Here is a 6,827-nt window from a genome sequence, read left to right as displayed (position 1 = left end):
TGGGGAAGACGTCGTCGATTCCGCCGCCGGCGGGCAGGTTGTCGCCCGCCATTGTCGCTGTCGCGCGGCGGGGGAAGGAGTATCATGTCGTAGCTGCCGTCGAGGGACATGAACTCAAGACTCCCGAAACGGAGCACCGTCCCGGGCTGGAAAGGTTGTTGGAGACTGCCCATCTGGAGCTTGACGGGAAGCTGTTCGTCAACACGCTGCAGACCCCTACCTGGCGCACCAACTGTCGGCGTTTCGAACCCGGGGGGTCCCTGGACCGACGAGTAAATTGTCGCCGCGTGCCCCAGCCCAGATGGGTCGGCGCGAGACAGAGCGCGAAGGGGGGAAGAAGCCGGAGGGAGACAGGCGTAAAAGGGGAAACTCGCGGCCTTCGTGTTTGTCCCGCGCCCAGGTTGGGTGCGCTTGCAGTAGGGGGTTACAAGCGTCCACGCGGGAGGGAGCGAGCGGCCTTACGCGAGCGCCGCCCCGTCCTTCCTGCACGGCCAACCCTCTGTAAGAGGGCCCTGGACCTTCCTTTTATAGGCGTAAGGAAAGGATCCAGGTGTACAATGGGGGGTGTAGCAGTGTGCTAACGTGTCTAGCGGAGGAGAGCTAGTGCCCTAAGTACATGCCATCGTGGCAGCCGGAGAGGTTTTAGCACCCGGTTCGTGTGGTGTCGTGGCCGTCGGAGGAGCGCTGGAGCCTGGCGGAAGGACAGCTGTCGGGGCTGTCGAGTCCTTGCTGACGTCCCCTTGCTTCCGTATGGGGGCTGAGAGCCGTCGTCGTCATAGAGCATGCGGGGCGCCATCATTACTTGTTTACCAGGGCGAGCCAGATGGGACGCCGGTCTTGTTCCCCGTAGCCTGAGTTAGTTTGGGGTAGGGTAATGATGGCGCCTCTTGTGACATGGTCGGTCCGTGCCCTGGGTTGGGCGAGGTGGAGGCTCCTCCGAGGTCGAGGTCGAGTCTGTCTTCCAAGGCCGAGGTCGGGTCCGAGCCCCTGGGTCGGGCGAGGCGGAGACCGTCGGCTGAGGCCAGGGCTGAGTCCGAGCCCTGGGGTTGGGCGAAGCGGAGTTTGTCGTCTTCCGGGGCTGAGCCCGAGTCCGAGCCCTGGGGTCGGGCGAAGCGAAGTTCGTCGTCTTCCGGGGCTGAGCCCGAGTCCGAGCCCTAGGGTCGGGCGAAGCGGAGTTCGTCGTCTTCCAGGGCCGAGTCCGAGTCCGAGCCCTAGGGTCGGGCGAAGCGGAGTTCGTCGTCTTCCGGGGCTGAGCCCGAGTCCGAGCCCTAGGGTCGGGCGAAGCGGAGTTCGTCGTCTTCCGGGGCCGAGCCCGAGTCCGAGCCCTGGGGTCGGGCGAAGCGGAGTTCGTCGTCTTCCGGGGCTGAGCCCGAGTCCGAGCCCTGGGGTCGGGTGAGGCGGAGTTTCCTATGGCGCCCGAGGCCATACTTGGCTGCTGTCAGCCTCACTCTGTCGAGTGGCACAGCAGTCGGAGCGGCGCAGGCGGCGCTGTTCTCTTGTCAGGCCGGTCAGTGGAGCGGCGAAGTGATTGCGGTCACTTCGGCTCTATCGACTGAAGGGCGCGCGTCAGGATAAGGTGTCAGGCCACCTGAAAGTAGCCTAGAGGGGGGGTGAATAGGCTACACCTGAAAATTTTCACTAAAAACTTCGAAATAGGTTAAATTAAAGTTGCACAGATGCAAACCGGTTCAGTCGATTTTAATCACAACTGAACAAGTTTGAACCCGCTCAACTTAAATTTGATAATCTATTGAACAAGTGCGAAGTAGTGAATAATATAGCTAAAGATTTGCCCTACACAAAACTACTTAAATGAATAATATGAACCAACCACCGAATATAAAGCACTTGACAAGAACACACAAGAACACGCGATATAACCCGAGGTTCGGCAACCACCACAAAGGTGTCCTACTCCTCGTTGAGGAACCCACAAAGGGCCGGGTCTTTTCCAACCCTAATCCTCCACAAGCCGATCACAAAGGTCAGGGCAATCTCTTCTCAAATCTGCTCAAGGAGCGGGTGATACAAACTTCTTGGAGTCGTCCACAAATTTGGAGACTCCCAAGCAACCTCTAACCGTCAAGGAACACGAGGTTCCAAGAGCCGCACATGGTTAAGTTTGCAACGAGCTCAAGAACAAGAGAATGGGAGAATCGAGATGAAATCGATAGCGAGTTCGATCGAGTCACCTCACACCAAGGGTCCTTCAAATGATTGAAGGAGATGCGATTGCGAGTGTGAAAGGTGAAGTGAATGCTCTTTTTGAAGGTTGGTCAGCCAGGAATTCGTGGGAGAGGTAAGAGTTGATGAGAGAGAGTGTGAGGGGGTATATAAAGGACCCCCCAAAAGCTGGCAGCCGTTGGGAGGAAATGGGCAAAAACCGGTTGAACCGGTTTCAAAACCGGTTGAACCGGTTTCTACCAGGGGGATCCCGGTCCACTGGGCTACTCAGCCGGACACTCGACCGGTTTTAAAACCGGCTGAGTAGGGACAAAAATCGGCTCAACCGGTTTCTGGAAAATATCTGCTGCGACTTTTTCTGACAGCTCTGACTGTCAGATAGGTCAGAGCAGAGGTGGCAGGTGAACAGTACCAAAACCGGTTGAACCGGTTTCAGGACCGGTTGAACCGGTTTTGGGGGCTGAAACCAAACTTTGAGAATTTTGAAGAGAACAAAGGGGGAGTTTTGATGAGAAGTAAAATTTGTTTTTCTCAAGGGCTTTCATGATCTGGAAAAATGATCTCCAAGGAGTTTTCAAAAGATTTTGAACTTGGCTCGTTTCACAACTTACTTAACCGTCGCGGATCCCTCTTAATTGTACGGCGATTCCTATGACTCAAGAATTATAAATTTAGCACCGCCGTTGTTTCTTAGCACTCGGAGCACACCATTTGATGTGGAATTTTAAATCCGTTGTGCTTTATACTTTTATGCTCGTAAGATCTGTGCTTCACCTGTCTGTAGAAATACCGTGTACATACTAGGAGCAAACTTGTTAGAATCTTAGTTTGTTTTATCATTAATCACTAAAACCCTCAATTAGGGTTGATTGCACTTACAATCTCCCCCTTTTTGGTGATTGATGCCAAAACAAACTAGAATGGAAATAAGAATTAAAAGTTACAAGTACTTGCGATATAAAACCTTTTGTGTATGTGTAGCTCCCCCTAAATATGTGCATGAGTTTTGCGATATTAACATTGACTTGATATGTCAATTTGTAACATATTTAGAGAGAGAACAATCAACACCATATACAAAAATGATGAGGTATGAAACATAATTGAATAGAAAGAGTAAAAGCACAATAAGGCTCATTATTGCATAGCATAAGATATGAGAAAAAAGTTCTACAGCTATTACAATAATGAGAGCTCGTCTCATCACATCATAAAAGAGTTTATGGCATTCAAGCCATAAAAGTGTTTATGGCATTCAAGCCATGCATGCATCAAATAGTTATTACAGACCAAGTGTTCATTACAAAAATAAAGGGGTACTGCATAATAAACTTTCTCCCCCTTTTTGGCATAAGAACCAAAAAGAGAGAGAGAATCGCCAGTCCAAGGATCACCAGTGAGGAGGAGGATGATGAGGAGCGAAGAAGTGGTGCGCCAGGTCAGAGGCAAAGTGTTCCTCTCCAGACTAGGCCGGAGGAGGAACACTGCCCGAAGGGTCCTGGGGCGGAGGATAAGAGGACGATTGTCCCAGATCCCCATGATACGAGGGCGGGACAAACTGCTCCGGATCATCAAAGTAAGTCTCTTCTTCTTCGACGTCATCAGCTGTTGAAAAAGGCACCCCATATGCCTGCTGGTACCACTCGTTGACATCTGGAGGAGGAGGGTGGAGAGGTACATCAGGAGAGCGAGGGGCGAAGGGAGTACCCAAAGCGGAAGCTTGACAACGTAGGTTGTCGTCGGTCTCCCGCTGACGTCGAGCAACCTCATGGACATCTGCAGCAATATTTCGGCACATGGAGAAGAAAGCTGCAAACCCGTGGGCCAGGTGGGCACCCATCCCACGGCCACGACCTCGACCACGACCACGACCACGTGGTGTGGGAGATCCGCGGCCAGGGGAAGGGCGCGAGGCACCAGCAGCACCAGCACCAGCACCAGCACCAGCACCAGCACCAGCAGACGGACCCGCAGATGTATGACCACGAGAACTGGAGGGGGCTTTCCTGAGGCGCCCAGCTGGATTGTTGGGATCAATCCAAAAAGGGGTGTATGACTGATGTCGGGTGCCTTTGTCAAATCTGAATTGGGTCACGACCTCAATCATCTTCATAATGAATGGAGCATGAAGACACCCCTTCAAAGGAAAGCAGGCTGCATGAATAATTTCCTGCCATATCATGTCAAAGACATTAATCCTTTCTGAGCTGTTAGGTTTCATAAAAGAGAGCAAAACCTTGCTCTCCCCAAGGATGTTCATCTGATTTCCCCCTTTTGGAATTAGGGTCATCCTGCAGAGGGAGTTGATATAACGATAATACTTATGAATGTTGGTCGACTCCCAATACTTTCCAGACTCAGACAGATGAAGATCCTTGGCTTCATCTCTTGTGGGCTGCCGGAAATCATGAATCTTGATCTTGTCTCCAGATATATCATCGTCAGAAAAGCCAAGAATGTGAGCAAATCGACGATAGCTCACCTTGTACCAACTACCTTCAATGAAGAAGTTCAGATAGGGGTAGTTGTAATGACTCTCCTCGTCAGCAAGCTTTATCCAGAGAGTGGAGTAGAATTGAGCGATCACTTCATCATTCCAATCATATTGGAATGTCATGATATTCTTCATTTGTTTCCTTTCACAGGCCCTCAGTGCCTGTGACATTTCTGGGTCCCCAATCGCTTCACAACCTTCCCAGTTAATATATCGTTGATGTAGGATGGGTTGATGCTTCTTGGGTAGAATGACGGAATTATAGAAATCCACGTGGTGAAGAGTCCAAAAGCGATTTCCATCGATCCTGGCATCGCGAATACGCAATACAGGATTTTGGAAACGAAGATCCTGGAGAAGAGCAGACCCTCCACTGGCAGTGAAGTCAGTGACTGGCTCATTGCCAGCACGCCGAGCCTCTGCACGGTGGAGGACCAAGACGCGAATCACAGGAGCATGGGCCGGGGGAAGATCAACTTCATCGTCCTTCCCACCATCATCATCACTTGCAGGCTCCCATGCCTGCGGATTAGACGCAGGTCGAGACCGTCCGAAAGGATTCCGGGATGTTCGACCGCGAGTACTTTGAGACCCGGAGGCCTCAGCACCCGGCATGACATTGCCGCTTCCGCGCCCTCGCTTGGATCGAGAGCGAGGTGGGGTATCTCCGTGGATTTCCTGGTCATCCGAGGAGTCGGATTCGACCACCGACGGGTTCCTTCGACGCACCATTCTAAGAAATAAGAAATAAGAAATAGAACCTATGATGAGCAAGGATCAAACACGTTTGAGAAGAAACGCATAAGATATTGAGCATGCACTTCAACCGTTCATGTGAGCGGTTCAACTACAACGAACAATATCAAATCGCTAATCTCTAACAATGTTTGTGACAAAATGAAGATAATCTAAGTGTTGCAATCACTTAAACTAAAATGTACCCAACGAATGATACATATGATAATCAAGAACGCGTAGGATCGAGTACAAGGAAATAACATAGAGCAATACATCGATCCGAAGATTGGGTCAAGATCTCCCAACGAGATGGAGGAAGATGGTGGAAACACGCCGGGAAGAACGGATCTCCAACCACTCTTCCAAAAGAGTGAGGGCTCGAGAGAGTTTGGAGTGGAGTGAGAAGGAGTGAGAGAGGAATGAGAGCGGCGGCGGCTGGAAAATGAGTCTGAGTAGGGAAGAGGAGAGAGGGAGAAACATAAAAAGGGGAGGAGTCGGCCGCCAGAAAACCGAAAACCGGTTCAACCGGTTCCAAAACCGGTTCAACCGGTCTCGGGTCAAACGGCGCAGTAAAAGCGCGCAGAAAACGGTGTTGACTGCACGAAAATCCTGGCAGTCTGACAGCACAGACTGCAAAACTGACAGCGCAGACTGCGCAGCTGTCAGCGCAGACTGCGCGCTGACTGACGGCGCGACGGCCAAAACCGGTTCAACCGGTTTTTATACCGGTTCAACCGGTTTCCACCAGGGAGAAACCGGTTGAGTGGTCTACTCAGCCGGTTTACTCAACCAGATTTCAAATATTGCCCGGAAGGGCTGTAATAGCACTTAGCAAATATGACATGAGATATTTTAATGATAAAAATGATATTTCTCATTTCATATTGCTCAAACAATCAATTTTCAACCATCAAATTTGATCAAAATTTTAGTTATTAAGTCACGTTTCGAGAATCCAAGATATTTAGCTCACTCCTAAGAAAACAAAACCTAGTCTCATCAAGGGGTTTTGTGAAGATATCGGCTAGTTGATTTTCGGTGCTCACATGAAATAGTTCGATATCTCCTTTGGCTTCATGGTCTCTCAAGAAATGGTGTCTGATGTCAATATGTTTAGTTCTAGAGTGTTGCACCGGATTGTTTGCAAGTTTTATGGCACTCTCATTGTCACACAGAAGTGGAATTTTGTTAAACTCACAACCAAAATCTCTAAGGGTTTGCTTCATCCATAACAACTGTGCACAACATGCCCCAGCTGCTATGTATTCAGCTTCTGCAGTGGAAAGTGCAACACAATTTTGTTTCTTGGAACTCCATGACACTAAGGACCGCCCAAGGAATTGGCAAGTCCCAGTAGTGCTTTTTCGATCTACTTTGCAACCGGCATAATCTGAGTCAGAGTAGCCAAGCA

Source organism: Zea mays, chromosome 2 (genome assembly GCF_902167145.1).
Source record: "Zea mays cultivar B73 chromosome 2, Zm-B73-REFERENCE-NAM-5.0, whole genome shotgun sequence".
In the NCBI taxonomy this organism is placed as follows: Eukaryota; Viridiplantae; Streptophyta; class Magnoliopsida; order Poales; family Poaceae; genus Zea; species Zea mays.
This window is presented reverse-complemented; position numbering follows the sequence as displayed.